The 19704-nt window shown below is 37.3% G+C and overlaps 1 long non-coding RNA gene across 7 annotated transcripts; it reads right to left on the bottom strand.

Moving 5' to 3' along the window:
• Positions 1–2695: 2695 nt before the first annotated feature.
• LOC148703327 (uncharacterized) lies at positions 2696–18959 on the bottom strand. Of its 7 annotated transcripts, XR_015986904.1 has the most exons (4): positions 11465–18959; positions 7665–7778; positions 5643–5712; positions 2696–2993 (listed from the first exon to the last, which is right to left on the bottom strand). It is a non-coding gene; the product is annotated as an uncharacterized LOC148703327 (long non-coding RNA). The 7 variants fall into 7 exon arrangements; XR_015986900.1 differs by having other exon boundaries at positions 5643–7778; XR_015986901.1 differs by having other exon boundaries at positions 2696–5712.
• Positions 18960–19704: the final 745 nt, after the last annotated feature.

Below are 19704 nucleotides of genomic sequence, written 5' to 3'. Positions count from 1 at the left end.
ACTTTCAATCCTTTTGAGTAATGCTACGAAGCTCAAATCTAGCATTAAGAGAAAGCCTTTCATACGTAGTGCATCATGTGTTAAAAAGGAATTGGTATGGCTCATGAGGGTAGTGCAATTTCCGGCGATGCAAGTCCTTGACACTTTTGGTACCAAGAATTTTTATTTATTCCTTGTATAAATGCCGGAAAGCTCAATCGAAGGGCCAAAAAGCAGCTTCTTTTTCTACAAGACCTAGACCTCCTCAGAGTATTCCTGAAGCCATGTCTCTCAAAGGATTTGATGCTTTTAAACTATATTCCAACCTTCCATGAAATGCAGTCAACCTTCTTGCTCCAAAATCCTGGTCCCTCAAGTGATGCAAGCATGGCAACCCTTTCGCACTTTTCTGGCCCTCTCTTATCATCACTTCTTCTCCTTTTTGGTTTTATATATATTTTATGTACACTGTCAGCTATATCTTAATATCATGCTGGTATAACTTCGGTTCTAAGAAGCTGATCTTTTTCTAGCTGATAACTGATTTAAAATTTACTCAGATCAGCATATCTATTTTTTCTTTTTAATCCTTTATTTAAACTATGTGGTTTGATAGCACCGATGAGTTAATCTAATTTTGTTAATTGGATTGATCACTCAGTTTAGTAACTTAAGATTCGTTGATTAGGAAGATATCAAATAAATTATTATGAAATTGATAAACTTTTCATGTGCATATAATGGCATATTGCTCTTGGTTATGAATAATTTATGAACATTATGTAAACACAATTTTTTTTTTTTGATACTATTACAGCTTACGGCGCACCGCCACCTAGCATGTTATACAACTGAAACAACGCGAATTATTCTACCCTACAAACGCCCGCACGATAATTCCAATGCTATCTTACAAAACTGCTCTCTGAAGACACGCAGAATAATTTCTATACGGGTACTCCATCAACTCCGTCAACGTGGACGTATCCGGTTGGCTCCATCGTAGCTTGAACCCGAGCATCCGCATAGAAATATCTACGCGGGCGGTAGGAGGAGCAGCACCGCCGGCCCCGGAGCTTATCTCCGGCGGTTGTCAGCTTGGGGCCGAACCCTACCGCCGGTGCGGTGGCCGAACAGTAAGGACACGAGACGTGTAAGAATTCCCTTCAATATCTTCCCCCGCTTCGGGACGTACCGGGGGTGCGTCCCCCGCCGGAGCTCCGGACTGCGGCAGCTGAGGTTCACCGGCATAGCTTTATTATCTTCGTATGGACTACGGCGGCGGCGGCGACGGCAGCGGCGGTGGCGCTAGGTTCGAAGGGAGCGACGACTGGAGGTGGTTGGTGGTCTCGTGCCGAGCCAGGGCCAGCTTTAAATAGGTGATGGCAGGGACGAGAACCGGAGAAGACGCCTTCTTCGACCGAAAGGTTTCTTGTGGGGTACGCGGGGTGCTTCAAAACGGAACACGGTTTGGGGGAAATGGCAGCCCTTCCCGCGTTTTGGCGCGAATTACCCACCGCACGCTGTAGGAACCAAAGGTTGATTTTGAATAGATCAACTGCTACTGATGGAGTCTCTCATTGACTTCGAGCCAAGTTGGATTTTTAGCTCATAATCTAAGATTTCACTACATCTATCTATTTTGCTTAACTTGGCTAAGGTGAGTATAAAAACTTAGGATTTGGGGGACCATCTTAGGATCGATTTGTAGACACAGATAAAGAAAACTATAACAAAGAGCATTTGGACAGGGTCTTGGCATCAAAGTGTTGCTGCTGGAACAGGAATACTAAACCTACATGCAAACCGAACTCAAGAAAAAAGCTCTTCCAAACCATTTGTATTTGTATGATGATAGTGAATCGGATATAATTAGTAGTTCACTTAAGGAGGAAGAATGCTAAGGGATGCTTGTTTCATGCATACGAGAAATTCTTCTGGAGCATGGTGAGAACGAATTTGTGTGACATGGAAATCTGATGACATACAAATGTGGTTAGAAACTTGGTTGCCAAGCCAGCGCTGGTGGGCCTCAGCAGCTTGCTATGTGCACTTAAAGATACCCTAAAAAGCAATTCACTTTACAAAGAGTAGATTTGAATGGGGATTGTGAAAGGCTGAAACTATCAAAAACAAACCCCAATAGAGGACAGCTTATCCATTTGTTCATCCATTCAATCATTCATCTACTCTTTTGTTCGTTTAAGGGGATAGATTAGATGATAGCTTGATGCTTAAATTTATAAAGTGGTCTAGTAAATTGACTGGGAATTATCTGTCTTCAAGATGGCCATAAGATGCTACTTCATTTTAAAAGTTGACATCAGTATGATGATGATGTTTGTCTTCTTTCGGTTTAACAACAACCGCAATAAGTCCTCCACGATTCAGACTCAACAACCACCACCAAATTTATCAATAGTGAACAAACAACAACATTAGTTTGCTCTTGTTTACTGTTTTCCTATTAAATTTGTGCAAGTCAGTTCAGTCTTTAGGAAAGGTCAATCTGTACTCTGGCATATCACATCAATAGTTACAAATAACAACATAAATAGTTACATGTAATCAGTGTCTTGTTTATCAAGAAAAAAAGGACAAAATCTCCTATCATTAGTGTCACACCCCCAATCCATTGTATAGTAGTGTCACGCGTCGAATCCAAAACCAGGATTCGAGGACATGACAACCACCGCATACTTACAGGGATTGGCTCTACAAGTATACAAGGCTTTCAACTTATTAAAGCAACTAATACAGATAAATGTTAAAGCAACTAAACTCTCAAAATAAAATATTTGATACATTTATACAAATTACCAAAAACCGTAAACAAAGTAATTCACCAAATTTACAACTCTAAACTTCAACTACTTAATATATTTATACATAGTCTGAAGTAAATATAATAAACAAGCTAACAAAGCTAAACCTAATCCATACCTGAGCTGTAGCCTTGCCTCTATTTGCACTCCCAAAAGATAACATCCTACTAATCTTTTAAGTCCCCGAATCTGAAAAGAGGAAAGCAAGGATAATAAGCTTAATGGCCCAGTAACTATCTACTCAAATTACAAGTACCAAGAAAATTTAACTCAACAAATCCATATAGTCAAATAATACAATTTTATCATAATAAAGTCTGCAATCCAAATTTCATAGTCAAAACTGTAGTTACATTCATATATTAGATCACAGATGTCAAATCTGAATTCATCCCAACTCTACAGCTTATAAGACTAGGGCCTTGTGCATATCCTACAACATGGCCATAATACTGCATTTTTATCCTACATAATATGCTAAAATAATATAGGTTTCCGGAACGATCATAAATGCTACTATATAACCCCTACCGGTAGGGTTCAAAATATATGAGAAACGCATATATTCAATTCAAACTATTTATCATTTTTTCGGACACTAATTTTCAATTTTTTACATTTTTTAGTATATTTCCAAGCATTTTTGAAACATAATTCTTCCACAAATTCATATTTCCAAAATATGCATAATTTACAATGACACTCCAAACATGTCACCTTATATGCAAAAGGATTTTCAACAAATAGAATTTTACCTACTTGAATCAATTTATATAAAGACAAAAAGGATCTGCAAAAGAATATATAGAAACGATGCAGATAATTTAAAAAATAATATGCACTAATCATGAATTGAGATATTTGCAAATACTTAATATACAAAAATAAATTCAAGAATAGAATTCATATAGTTGAAAAATGCGAATAAATTTATAATTTTAATTATTTGCACTTCTTTGGCATAAGATATTTTTCTCTAAGAAAATTAACAGAAAATACTTTAAAATGTAGAAAGTTATTTACCTTATATATCAACAGTTAAATAGATTAACTACTCCACAGAAATCCTTCCAAAATCTTATAGTCCAAAATCATAGCTATATCAAATAGTGCTATACCAATATTCCAGGTAAATTTCTAAAAATTCTTAAAAACTCCATTTTACTTTTACTAATTTATTTTAAGACTCTAGGAGATCTTAGAAGCTACAAAGGATCTACTGCAATCCCGTAATTAGGATCTAACAAAACCTACAATAACCCTTAGACCAATCCTACACAGCATAAAATTCATCACCAAAATATGATAATAAGTTTTTTATTTATCCCAAAAGCTACACCAAACAATACAGGGTTGGTTCAAATTATTGTTCTCGAGGTTTGAAAATTTAGAGGCACTGCAACCAAATAGGGGCCACAGCCTCACAAGCAGGCTCAAATAGCGGCCTGGTGCTTAAAGGAACATACGTCTCTCGTACAACTACATTGTATTAGGGACTCCAAGCTCCAAAATTAGTTTCCAATTCTTTGATAGAAAGGCATATGATAACTTTGCTAAGATGTGATAAAAAGAGGAGATAAATCTCATTTCTGGACGTAAACAAACTTGGGTTCCGCAAAGTGTTGGAAGTTGATGCAATGAAATATGATGAAAGCTGGTCCATGAATAAGAGAATCCCTTGCAAAGCAACCTCTTTGAACTCCCCAAAAAAAGACTCTGGCGACTTGTAGTAGAGTAATTAGCCACATAATTTTTATTTTTTACTTATTATTATTAGTTAAACTAGGATGGAAGAAACTCAGATGAAATTGGATGAGGGTGGGACTTGAACCCAGGTCATTGGTACCAACCTTCGATGACTTTACCTACTGCACTTGTTGAAACCTAGATAATTAGCTAATGATGACCTAAGTGCGAAGACAAAAAACCAATTTTAGGATAGAAAAATCAAAAGTAGAAAAATTGTCTTTGATCTTGATAGTCCCGATTGGTTAAGGGATCCGCTGCAAGGAAGATGAATCAGCTCCATCATAGCTCTACGTGGTGAGATCACAGTCTGGGTAAGGGACAAGGATACCTGTAGATCATAGTTTGTTTTTCTTTGAGAAATATCAAGTGATATCAATATCAAACACTTTAGATGCTTTCCTTTTGACGATTGATGCAGGGAAAAGATGAAAACTGAATGATCATCTTGGTTTCAGAACACAGTGGAAGAAAAACTACAAGAATTTTGTACACCTGCAGTGAAGAAATCTTTTAAAGATGGGATCCTAACCCCACAGCTTATTGAACTAATAGCTCCAAGTTAATAACCACACCAGAATGGTTTAGATGTGCATTTTGCAACCTCAGTATATAAATTCATAGTGGGTTTGGGTGCAAAGTCCCCTAATCAAATCCTCGACTACAACCCTAGAACCTGTCGCATGTCTTTCCACAAAATATAAGTTGGTTCCTTTCAAAAACCTCTACTCAAAATTATGAGTATAACAGAACCAGCAGATCAAAGATTGGAAAAGACAGCACAGTAGAGATGGAAATAATAAAGAAAAGAACAGCATGCTGCAGAAATAAGAATATCCTTTGCACATCAAAGATGTCTAAGATGCAAGAAATTCAACAAAGATCAATTAACCACTAGGCAGCTCCTGGGAGAGCCACACAGAATGCAATAAAAGGCTAATGACACTAGTGGGCGCTAGAGTTTGGACTTAGCCCTTTCTTCCGACCTAAATGACCAAACTATTCAGAGCACACTACAAATTTACCAGGAAAGATATCCAGTAATTAGCATTTATATTTATAAACAGTATTAAAAGCTCTGCATGTGCTTACCAGCATATAACACAAGATCAAGCAATGAGGTCCAAACAAGCAGCTTCACCTGTATACAATTTATCTAGTTCTACCAGATGCAAGCATCACACCCAAAAACTGTGTTAACATGACGTAATAACAGTTATAAAAATTATAGAGCACAGAAGAAATGTCTTAAACATACAAAATAAGAATATCCCAGTCCAAATTATTGCTTCAAAACTTTCATAAGTTGTCAAGCAATGATCATTTGTCTGCAAAATTAAGTGGTAATGAGTTGAAAACATAGTGGAATCAATGCCTCATGCGACTAGAAGTCTGTCTGCACCATTATCACATGAACAGTAGGAAATTTCTGACATTTAGTTTATCCAGCATTCAACAAAACTCAAAATAACTGAATCCATTCCATATAAAATTTATATGGTGAATTCATGCAATACTAAATAATTTTCTTAATATGTTCCTTCACCAAAAAATTCCCAATATCATCTGAGATGTATTATTTTACCAGTTAGCAGAGAAAATTCATGTCCTCAAACTTTTGAGTAGCAGGCAAGCCCTTGGGCAGAAGTTTCTGCATCTCTATGCACTAACATTGAAGAAACAGCAGATGATATGGACTTGCTCACTAGTGGCTTCTATCCATGGTCAAATTCCTTCCAAAACCTTCCCAGGACTTTCTTCAACATCTTCCCTACTCCAAGATTAGTAAGTTTCGGCCTCCAACTTTCTAAAGGCCCAGACAGTGAATGAAATTAATCAGTTTGGGTCAAATAATGAAATATACCATCAACTGATTTCCAATCATCATCACCATCATCCAATATTTTTGCCTTCAAAATTTGGTTGGCTATGGAAGAAAACTCTAATCAAGAAGGCACAATGGAAGGTTCATGACTAGAGTTCATCACTGAGGCACAATTTATAAGCTAATAGTTCCCAGTGAAACACAATCCTCTCTTTTGTTGATTGCAACTGCAAAACAATAAAGAAAATTTATTACCAACCCAAGCCAGTTGGGTGCTTTAATAGTGAATCTCTGGCACAACATAGATTTACTGGCCAGTACTTGGCAATTCTCCTAAAAGTATCATCTAGTTTGGTTAAAATAAAATTTTAGCTTTCTTACGCCACTTAGCCACAAATGCCAGTTCTAAGTTCTCTTCATTTGAATCTCCCACATAATGCCCAAAGTTGCATTAAGATTACATGATCATGAACACCATCACAACTGATAGAAACTATTGCCATTGTCCTGTACATGTTCATGGAAATAGTGGGAACTCAATAGTAGAGCACTATGAACACATCAAAACAGTTTCTGGCTTTTACATATATTCCAGAGAGCAATTAGTTGCTGCTGATGTGTCTTCTGCTATCTCGCATATTGTTCTCTTATTCTGGGATGATCCTTATTATGCAAGTTCTTCTTCATTGTGGATTCTTCTTTTGTTCCCATGTCAACCTCATATGATAGCCCTCCCTTCACATTCCTCATCTCTATGAAATCAACTAATGGGATCTTCCCATCTTCTTTCACTAAAGGACTAAAAAAGTCATGTACTAGATAGAAATATCTGTCACTACGTGTCATCAACATTGCTATTTATTTCACAGTGGTTTCTTATTGTAAAGAAATTACTGACAAACCGATGTCCATACTCCATAAAGCCACCATTGCACAAGTTGAGCACATGAACTACTAGCACATAATTACTGTTTTTTTGGGTAATAGCTCAGGGTTACTGCTACAGCTACAATGTTATAATTTACTGAAAGGAGAAAAATTAGGAATTAAGACAATTTTATCTTCAATTTGCAAATCTGTAACAACAGTATAGTAGTGCAAACTTATTTGTATCCTGTAACTTAAACTCTGCACAAAATGCCAAATTAGTTTTGAATCTTATCTTTGAGATGCATAAAATGACAACTACAGAAAGAGGGAAAAGACATCTGACAACTTTCATAGACAAAAATTATGCTGATAAGAAAATAAAAATTGCTCAATATAGATGCAACAATCAAAAGCCTTACCAAAACAAAAGGATGTCAACCAAGTTGATGACTGTTTTGACACCTGTGTTGCTGGAGACCTAAATTTGCATTTTACAGCAGATAATTCACCAATTAACTAAAACTTCTACAAACCTACATTACCAAAAGAAATCATGACTAACTCTCCATTTCACTGATATGCTATCTCCAGTAAATGAAAAACAATTTCATCATATTTAGAATTCAAAACATGGATAAATAACTGATTTAATTCCAAGACATTTTCATATTCTTAGCTGATGATTGTAGGCAATCCAAAAGATACCATTTTGTCTTTGCAACTTAAAGAACAAGGTTTTAGAATACTTTTTGAGAAGGTTCTCCCTATGGATTCATTTCATGAGCTGGGACATGAATGCAAAAGGCAGCATCCGAAATTTAAAAGCACAAGAAATTCTTAAAACAGAATAAATTTTGAACAATGTTGGTGGAACCGGTACCGGGCACCGTACCAGTTGCCCAGCGGGATCAGTCAGTACGAGCCCGCATCGTGCCATGTTGGGCTCGTACCAACACAATAGAGAAGGTGGGAGAGAGAGAAAGAGAGAGAGAGAGAGAGAGAGAGAGAAGGGGCAGGAGGTGGAGGAAACCTCTACGGCCAGAAAACAAGGCAGGTCCCCTATTTCGTTTGAAATAGGTGTATGGCCCTTTTTTTATTTTGTGATTTTTAAGTGAAGTCAGCAAATCGCTTGTCGAATTTATTTAAAAATCGCAAAATAAAAAAGGAGCCCCCTATTTCCCCCCCGCAGAGCGCATCCTCCGCGTGACTCGCCAACCTCCGCTAGCCCTTCACTGGCCGGCCTCCACCTCCCTCTCTCTTCCTTTCTCTCCCTCTCCCTCCCTCCCCTGCTCGCTCTCTCTTGTTCTCTATTTCCTTCTCCTTCTCCCCCTTCGGCAATAGATTTCGTTTCCGTTGCCGGAACCATGCTGGTCAGCAGTCGGGACGGCTCAGAACGGCCGGAACCACCCGATTTGGGACGATTCCGCCGACCCTATTTTTGAAGCTTTTTGGAGGAAGCATTAGCATCAATTCAAGAAATCAATATTCTTTCCCTTTTTTAAGGGTAGAAGAGCCCATAAATAATAAGCTATACAATGTGGGGTAGCCCTCCCCCAAATACCCTAGCCCCCTAGTAATAACGAGATTCAATCCTAGGCCACTTGGTCCAACTGCCAAGGGCTTTACCAGCTTGATAAGCTGGCATCTTCCAGCCAGCAATATTTGATGTCCGAGAAAATTAAGAATAAGTTTTCAGAACAAACATTAATAATCCATGACATTGTTATCCTTCTTTTTAGGTTTTAAAATAATTGAAAGGCTAGTTAATCCACCAATGTCTGACTACCATCTGTTGCACTAACCAATTTTGTCCCACCAACAGCAATGTAAAGCAGAAATGAATATGTAACTACAAGAGAAATATTTAAATCCTTTAACAATCATGCTGGAAGATTGGAAGGGGATAATAACAACTTAGGCATGTGCGGTGCCAACATGACTGATGACCCCCTATGTTTACAACATGGTGCACTATGTTTTGAGGTCTCAGAAATAATTGAAAGGCTTGTTATTCTACTAAAATCTAATTGCTTGTCTAACTGATCCTATCCAACCAATGGCAATAAATAAAGAAATGAACAAGAAATTACAAGAGAAGAATTTAATTCCCCTTATGATCTTGCTGAATGATTGGAAGGAAATGCTGCCTAGACACTTGGGATGTGTGGCAAGCATTGTTATCTAGACATTCATGTCCAGCTTCAAGAATCTATGTCAGATATGATTCAATGAGTCACATGAGTAAAACACTAAAATTTTTATCGGATTCATCCATTGCATCTTTGATATATATGTGTCATATATGTATCATGAGTTCGACCCTTCAAAACAACATTAGAAGTTCCTTTGGTTAAGTGTCAACTATGGTCAGCCGAATCATCCTGAACTGGGCGCTTTGGCCCATACCGTACCAAATCGGAGGAGAATTGGGCTTGGAAATTGCCCCCCGCCGCCTGCCTGCCCGTCCGCTCAATAATTGGGGGTGCTTAGCACCTTCCAAACCCCTTTTTTTTCTTTGAAAAACTGAAAAATCAGCCAAATCTTAGCTGTTTTCACAGATTTCAGCCCAGATTTTTGCTAAAATCAGGTAATGCGGCTCTCCCTCTCTTCATTTCTGCATTTTTTTTATTTTGAGATCAAAAATTGGCTGTAACTTGAAAAGATAAGAAAAATTCATGTTAAATTTTCATATTTTGGTGTCATTTCATGATATGTTGTAGATCTAGAGAAGATTTACATGATGACACCAAGATTTTAGATTTTCATTCATCTGTAATTTTCTAAATTAAAAATATTTTTTGGATTTAAAAATTAAAAAGAAAATAAAATTCAAAAAATCACTATAAAATTAGAAGTATGTTTAGGGGTATGAATGTTACTATCCATGAAAATTTCATGCTATTTTATTCAAGTTTGTGTATGATCATATGAATAGTGACAGGCACAAATTTGAATAAAATTGAAAAATAAGTAGCTTTCCATACATGCTCATGGGCTAAGCACCTTACAGGTCATTTGCTGCCGACATATTGGATGAGCCACTCCACAGTGCAGTATTGGACAAATAATTCCTCCTAGAGCAACATGGTCACCCACAGCATGGATAGAAACTATCTGACCTGCGTACCTTAGGGCAACCCGACAAGCTTACAGAAGCGGGGGCCATGTGGATAGGCATTGGGTTGAGCTCCGTACATATGAAGATGATCCCAACATCTATGAAAGATATTGCCACTCCACGAGATTTTAGATGTCGGTATATATTTAAATTGACTTTATATTCTATATTGTATTGATTTTATTTATGAATATAATGATTTATGTACTTTTATTGCATTCACCATTGAAATTATGGTCATTTTATAAACAAAAAGCATGAAAAAAGAAATGACACATTAAAGAACATCAAAACACCTCAAAAAACACCAAATTAATGTTTAAATCAATCAAAAGTTTCATAAAATATTATTAAACATCAAATTTTTTTTAAAAAATGTGTGCCGATTCGAAACTGGCATGTCTAATCATACCAACTGTTGGTACAGTACTGAACCGATACCATAATGTATCGGTGCCTGACCGGTATGGGTACTAGAAATTGATGATAGAACTCCCGGTGTCCAATAGGAGAGTGCAAATTAATAAATATTTAATTGGATGCACATTGCCGAGAGACAAAAAGTCGATTTGGAAAATATAAAGGAAACATAAGGTCCTGAATCTGTGATGATTTCAGTACACTAAATTCTCAATGTCGAGTGAAAAATATACTTGGGGCCAAATGACTGATTTTTCTCAAGAAATGATATTGCTTACACAAGTAGATGGTCACATTGTCCACTTGAAACAATACATCCAAAAGCAAGTCGGCCACCAAAGCTGATGGCCAACTTGAAAGAACATAACATCAAGCTCATAACTTGAGGCATGTACATCAACTGATGTCATCTTGAAATCAAATCAAAAGGTGATGATATAAACTCATTTTGATTGTTGCATGAATGACAATTTCATGTTGGCAGAATAACTCCACTGATAAAATGTCAAAACTTTTCCAAAACATTCAAAAATTTAGGAAGTAAACAACCACCTTGTCATGCATAAAAATTCAAGTGTTTCCTGTGCTAATAGGTAGGCAAAATAAGTTTCATAGTATCCAAATAAAGACATTATGAGAAGAGTAATTTGACATAAAGAACTAAAGAGACAAGAGACTTACAGTAAATGCTTTAGTGAAGACATCATAGAGGCAAATGAAGGCTCATCAATCTTTTTTTTTGTCTGCGCAATAAGGAGACAACAGAAATCTTCTATCTGCACCATTTCTGAAAATTCTTTTTAAAATTAAAAAAGGCCCTGACAATCCATTGCTTATTTTGGAAATATCAAATATTATGCTTCAGAATTATAAAAAACCATTACTTGAAAAGGACATGAAGCACATTCATATTCTAGTGATTTATTGTTCCCCAAAAGCACACAAGACTGAATAAATGAATGAAGCTAAGATATATAGATGCTGCACTATATGCTGTAAGATTTGACGAAGTAAAAGTCAAATTTAGAGACATGAAATGAGGAATTCTAATATATCTGCATAATCAAGTTCTAAATCTAAAAAGATTGCCAAATGAGCTAGTAAAGCTCATCCAGCCAACAAATTAGTGATGACCTTCCTGCAGCATAGAGAGACTTGAGAAGCCAAATTATCAAGATTATTGATTGATAGATTAAATCAATGGGAAAACAAATGCATTCAGCAAAACATCACCACCTGCAGTAAATGTTAAGGCTGAAGCGCTATTTCTTTAGGGCTTTCTTAAACATTTTAGAAGAGTTAGGTTGAAGAGATTTTAATAACTTGACCATATCTTTTAAAGGTTTTCTGCAATAACTTTGGATTAGAACATGACTTGCAAGAATTTGATGCCACACCCACTTATAAATGACAATAACATTTTGGTTAAATTCAAGCTGATTCAAGTGGTCCTTTTCCTCAATAATATTTGTAGTATCATCCTTGATAAGCTCCTCTCTGTTGGTATTCTTTTGACTTCTGTCCCTGAAGCAATAACTTGTGAGCTTCGGACCAGGCTGAGGTCCACATGTAGGAGCCTCTGATTTAAAATTCTCTCTTTTGAGGAGTGGAGATATTCCTGATCCTTGTCATCAATGGTTGCACAACTGTAGCAAACAAACTGCTCTGTTTTTAACTTGTGTTTATGCTGCCAACTTGTTTGAAACCAAATCCAAACAACAGTTATCGGTAATTTTCTCAGAGCAACAGCAACCAAGGAATGCCGAACCGGGCCGTACCGTCCGATTCAGGCCGAACCGAGCCGACTCGGTTTTTGACTGGATCGGTTCAGGCATATCAAATGGTTCCAACCCCATAGGGGTAGGAACTGGCCGGAACAAGAGCGAACCGGACGGAACCGGATCACAGTGCGGCGCGTTGTGGCATTTTTGGCGACCGGTTTGGACTGGTGCGGTCCAATCCGAATCGGTACCGAACCAAACCGGGCGTCAACTAGTACGACACCTGGTACTGGTTTGGCAATCCTTGACAACAACACAAGATTCCTACCATACAACACTGTTGTCAGCTTGCTTTTGTTCTGAATCCTGGAAGATGTTACCACTATGATCTCTCTTCCAATTCTCCATCAGGAAGGTTTGCATAGATATGAGATTTGTACATATGTACACTTGGACTATATAGCCAATCTTGAAAATCTGAGACCTTTCCTTAACTGAAAAGTCCTTTAAGAGGCAATTCTAAAAGTTTTTTAAACAGAGAACCAATATTTCTCATAGCACAACTGTTTCGACTTTGGACTTAGATGCTTCTCCGGCGTATCTATTGCCAAAACAGGTGGCTGTTTGAACACTTAGCTGCCAATAGATGCTTCCAAACATATATGTTACCAATTTCTGACATGTAGATCATCAGTAGAAAAATGCTTAGGATATTTTTAAGCAGGGTAGAAGAATGTGATTTTGCCTTTCATCAAGATAGCCTGCTAGATTCCCTTGTACCTTTCCTCATTCTGGATCATTTTCAGAATCCTTGGTCTAACTGCCTGCTTCTAGCATTTCCAATGCTTATTTTTGTTTTGCCAGTGTTGGAAGAGTTGTTCATCTATTGGCTGTGTCCTCCCTCGTTGTAGTTGCTAACCTTATGTCTGACATGACAACCATTTCTCCCATCCCTGCCAATACAGATCAAATTTTCTAAAAGGAAGCCCATAGTCGAAAAAATACAATCACACCACTGAGAAGAAGCTACACTTCGTAATGCAAATGACATGGACTATTATGGCTCATCAGAAGTAAAAAGAATATCCTGCCGACCAAATTTAGAAAGTGCACCTTAAAACAATATATATACAGAAAGGCAGATAAAAAGTCCCATTCTAGATTGAAATCACATTTTCCCTCCTGAATAAGCAACTAACTTCTCAAATAGACTTGCTACCTGACCTGTACACATTGGAAAGGCCAAGAGAGAGAGAGAATAACAAGGAATTTTTACTCTACGTGTCAAAACATTGCAAGTTTATATTATATGCAGTCTGCTTTATCATTGAATAATTTACCTTGGAACTAATGGAACAAAGTCCAAGGAATTGTACAAGAAAGAATAGCTTATCACCAAAATACCCACTCCATCCTTAAAGAAGTGGAAACGACTCATGTCCAACAACCTTAGATATGTATTTGATTGCATTATGGCAATATCCACGTACACGCAGGTTACTAACAACTTGAATTCTAGCTGGTGGCAGGGTACTTATAAGGCCATAAGCAATAGCCAGTTTCTCACTATGATAGGAAACAAAACACTCTTTTCCTCTTCTTCAACATCTAAAAGTACATAATCTGTACCTGGGACAGATTCCTCATCTGCAAGGCCTTTTCATTAAATCCTCCAGTTCATTATAAATAGCAGCAATTTCAGGGTGAGACTTATCTACAACAAACAAGTCCACCCTGTTCTGCACCTCAATCCAACTATAACCAGGACCCTTTTCTATATAACTGCTCCTCATACTTTTCCTAGCATTAGCTACATCATCCCATTGGTTGGCAGCAGTATACATATTCAAGAGTAGAACAAATACTGAAGAGTCAAGTGGCTCCATATCCAGAAGCCTAGTTGCCATATGTTGTCCAATTTTTATGTTTCCCTGAATTCTACATGCACCAAGCAATACCCGACAAATGGATGCTGAAGGATTAAAAGTGATCGTGCCAATACTTTTTCTTCCTCAGGAAGAAGCCCTGCACCTGCCAAGAATGTAAGCAGGCAATAATGGTGCTCTATGTCAAGCTCAATGTCATAATCTGTACGCATAGAGTCAAAATAGCCATAAGTTTCAGAAATTAACCCTGAATGGCTAAAGGCCGAAGATCACCAATAAAGGTGATCTTAACAGGTTGTATGCCCTCCAACATCATCTTTTTGAAAAGGTCCAGACTCTAGAGCTTTTGTTTGTTTTCTGTGCTGGGCATTCCAAGAGGCCATATTTTTTACATCCGTCCTCTTGAATAGATTGTATGAATCCTCTAAATTTCTGCATCTTGCATACAAATCCATAACTGAAATCCCCACAAAAGCATTTGACACACATTCCAACTTTATGGAATTGCATGGATTTGCCTTCCTTGCTCCAATGCAGCCAGACAAGAACAAGCTTTAACAAGGAAGCTAAAGATAATGGCAGTCTAAGCAACATAAGAGGTTCACTGATATCATTGAAGGTGTCAGTTACATCCTTAATATCACCACATTGCATATACATGCCTAATATCCCAATACTAACCCACAAATCTGAATCAAAACCAAGATTTATTGTATGAGAGCGGATTTGTTTACCTTGTTCAAAGGCAACTATGCCACTGCAAGCGCCGTAAAATGGTTAGATATCTCACCAATTCTTATTGTTGACATAAATAGATCTAATGCCTTATAAGTGTCATTATTTGTTACATATCCAGATGTTAGAGCATTAAAGAAAACAGCTCAAACCAATCCATTCCACGAAAAAGAGTCTTTGATTCCTCCGAGCTACCCTTCTTCGGGTAGACTACAATCAGTGCAATCAATACAAAGCTATCCATAAATAGGCTCGATGCTAGGGCAAAAACCATGAAATTGTTCATGCAAGGAAGAGCCTCTGGTGATCCCTAAGCATGCCTGAAGAATGCTTGCCAATGTGAACTGTTCAGGAACTATCCCATGCTTTAACAAGTCGATGAAAAGGACAATTGATTCTTCCTCCAAATATTTGTGTACAGCTGGATATGATCGAATTACATGAAACCAAATCCAATACTTCCATCTCGTTAAACACTTGCCTAGCAGAATTAATGCCACCAATCTTTGCGTACATGTTGATAAGATTACTCAATACAGAGGCATCCAAACGAAACCCTTCCTTTACAGCCATTTCATGGATCTATTGCCCAACTTCAACACTCTGCACCTGCGACTGCACCAAATACAATTACAAATGTGACATTCCTTGACCCGCATCCAACCTCTTCATCTCCACAAAGCAAGCCAGAACAGAGTCATTCTCACCATCCTTGATGTGTTCAGACATAGTTTTAATCCAACTTATCACATCAGAACTATCATCAAGAAGGTATTGTTTGATCCCAACAGCCCAAACCTGCTGCACATTCACACCCATTTCTTTACGCATTACGATGACACAGGCACTGGCCTCATCAGAATGCAGGGTTTCACTCCTGTGCAACTCAAAGAACATAAAAAACGCATCTTTGACCAAATCAATTTGAGCATACCCCTTAATCATTATGTTGTACAGCATAACATCTCTTTCAGGTATTCCATCAAATAGGTAACGTTCGTCTTCTAAAAAAATCCAAATTTGTGCTACACATTGAGCGGAGAACTAAAAATTATCGCATCTGAGAGCAGAAATGGACGGCCTGGGAAGTAGAAAGGAGGTCGGAGGAGCTGGAACAGAGCTTAAGGGCTCGTTTGGTTCGCGGGAAAAAAAGGAGGGAAACTGTGGTCAACGGAAAAGTAATGAGATGCATCTTGTTTGGTTGGAGTTTTCAAAGGAGAGAGATGGGAAAGTTGTATTCACATGGGAATATGATTCCCATAAAAGGAAAGTCTTTCCCATGAGAAACATGGGAAAGTTATTTTTCCATGAGGCGGAAATCACTCTATTTTTACTTTTTTCCAAAAAGACCCTTCAACATTAAAGAAGTATTAAAGAGGCATTAAAAATCTAATTTTTATTAAGGGCATAATAGAAATTATACATAACTTTTTCAGAAAAATGGATGGCTAATCATACATAAGCACTTTGGAAATTTGTCACTTTCCTATGGTTAATCAAAAATGCCAAAAGTACTTTCATAGGCATCTTCTTCCTGAAAATTTGTTTCTCAGAAATCATATTCTTAGGAAGGAAAATGCTTCCCGCAAACTAAACGAGCCCTAAGGATGGGCGAGAAGGTGAGGTGGGTTGGGGGCATGGCAGAGCGGAGCATGAGGCGGAAGAGGAGAAGGGCATCCGTGGCGCGGTCGTGGAGGGCGTAGGTGGAGAGGAGGGAGTTCTAGGTGACTGAGTAGCGGCGGGGCGTTTGGTCGAACAGGCGGCGGGTGTATGGGAGTGAGCCGCACCTGGAGTACATGGTGATAAGGTTGTTGGCGAGGAAGCGGTCCATGACGGCGCCGAAGGTGACGATGAGGACGTGGACGCCGTAAGGCGGAGGTCGCAGATGAGGGGCGGCATGAAGGACGGCCAGGAGCCATCGCGAGGGGTGGGGAGGAGCGGTGGATAGGTGGGAGAGAGGGAGATTCAATTAACGCTGACAGGGCGGTGATTTTAAGGCGGCGGTTAACTTACTTCAAACTGTTTACAATTTTTTAACCAAAAAAAAACTGTTACAATTTTAGAGAGTGAAAAAGAAAAAACTTGGGTTACCAAAAAAAAAAGAAAAAACCTTTTTTTTTTCTCCTTCCTTTTAACTTGCTTTTAATGTAAAAAAGGTATAACCAAGAAATAGCTAGGCCAATCAAAATTGCACACCCTAATAAATCCACCATTTCAATTCATAGATTTTGAGCTTGGGCTGATTTTAATTTTGACCCATTGTATTAAGGATATGTTTAGTTGCCTGTAATTACACCTTACACTAATCTTAGTTATTTTGATCTTTTTAGTTTTTCTTTCATTTTTAAGATTGTAACTACAAAGTGACATGTAGTTTTTTGTTGAAAGTCCCATACAATTTCATCTTGAAAAGCTTTTCAAATACAATAACTTGGCTAGACCCATCCGAAATGATTAACTTGCAATTAAGAGAGTTCGACCTGAATTTTACTTGAAGATTGATGTAAGCTATCTACGATTTTGCATCTTCAGTTACCAAATACTAAACGGTCAAGTAGATCTTTGTCCAATAACTAGTTTGCAATTACTAAGAGCTAGGTCAACAATTAACAATTTACTAGAATTTCAATTTAGTAACACATATAACCTAGAATGCTGCTAGCAGTTGAACCCATGCTCTACTCAGGATCAAATTCTAAATTTGAACCTTAAGAAGTGTTTGTCATTAAATGTTAAGACTCAAGTAATTCTCATTAGCAGTGCTCTAAGTCTCTAACTATTACTTAAAAAAAAAAACATCATTTTAAATCCTCTTATTTTCTACGAATGCACCAAAGCAAGAAAATAAAAAAGGCAAAAATTTAACCAAAATAATATATCTTTACTCAAACCATGATTCATTTATTAAAAATAGGCATTTCTTTCTCTGCATTTGATTGATGTCTTTGTTTGTTATCAAACCGAAACAAAAAACACAAAGACTTACTAACCCATAGGCCCAAATTTTCATTCTTGCATAGCTTTCAGAAGAAACTACTGGGAAGCCCCTTCCAAGAAATTTGCCAATAATGGCTGATTTCCACCTTTTGGTTGTACGATCAAGCTCCTCGTTAGTGAAGGAGACCGCTCGAAGAAATGCTGCTTCAAAGCCACTATATTGTCGGTCTTATCTCCGACAGTTTCTCACTCATGCTCCAAATTCAAAGCAGCTACAAGCAGGCAAGGCTGCTGATCACATCAAAGCAATAGTAATTCCTAAAAATTTATTTAATCCAAAACTTATCCAAATAATTCTTACAATAATTCCAAAATGACATAGTCAACATTTGCTAACTATTAACAGAAATTAAATAAAATATTCTAACTAGTCTGATTAAAATTTCAATAACTGAAAGTATCTTTAAAAGAACTAGCGCACTTTCCAAGTCCCGAGCAATCATACATCTGAATATGAAAAATAGAATAAATATAATAATGAGCTACACTAGCCCAGTAAGCAACATAATATCCCAAAGTAGGGTCTAAAGATGCCAAATAATAAGTTAAAGAGCAAGATATTGGCTAAGAAATAAATCAATTCTCATATAATACATATATCTCTTTTTGAAGTATACTATTATTTTTATAAACTGATATCAAAAATCTAACAACAGGCTATGGTTACGTAATCTAGGGGCATGGACAGAATGCACAAAGTGTCAAACACTACTATTATTAACCACCAGTGGTATGGTATCCAAATATTACTATTCTAATCACCGATGGTGCGGTGTCGAAACTAATTTCTTAGATTACAAGTCGACAAGGCCAACAAATAATCTCTATTAGCGGGGCCAGATAATAGTCGTGCTGAGAATACATACATATAAAACAAATTTCATAATTTGCTTAGTCACATTTTTTAGATTTCATAACGCATAACATATAACATAATTTAAAATAATTACTATCGTAGCAATAACACATATGTCATATTCAAATTATGAATAATTATTATTTTACCAAAAATTCGAAAAACATACTTTGAAGCATTAGGTTACTTACTTGTTTTAATATTATTAAAATATTATTAATTTTATCATTATTTTAGAAGCCAAGCAAAGTCAAAATTAAACAATATGGAAAACGATCTCATGCCCCTAAATCCGATTGGTCAAGTGACGACGCTCGATTATTTAGGTCGGTTCGATCAAGAAGAGTTCAACTAGTCAGGTGAGGACCATTAGTGATCAAAATTTAAAAGATCTAGCTGAAGCTGAAATAGTGGGTTGGTCTACCGCCCGGATACCAGGGTGGTTCGGGATCTCTAAACTAGGTTAACTTGGATTCAAGCAATAAAAAAAGCAAAGCTTACATTAGGATTCCTGAGCCTGTCTAGAGAGAGAAAGAGAAAGAGGAGAAAGAATCTCCACTCAAGTTCAACCAGAATTCTGGGTTTGGTCCGTTGATGGCACAGGGTATCTTGGAACAACATGCCTGGCCCATGAATTAGGAGAGAGAAGATGATTTATGAACTATTCCATAGCTAAATAAATGAATACATAAATGAAAGGGAATAAAAGAATTAGAAGAAGAGGAA

This window comes from Phoenix dactylifera, chromosome 5 (genome assembly GCF_051530095.1).
Source record: "Phoenix dactylifera cultivar Ajwa chromosome 5, Ajwa_hap1_PhDact_Kaust_v1.1, whole genome shotgun sequence".
Lineage (NCBI taxonomy): Eukaryota > Viridiplantae > Streptophyta > Magnoliopsida > Arecales > Arecaceae > Phoenix > Phoenix dactylifera.
Note: the sequence above shows the minus strand (reverse complement) of the source record. Positions and strands in the feature narration are given on the sequence as shown.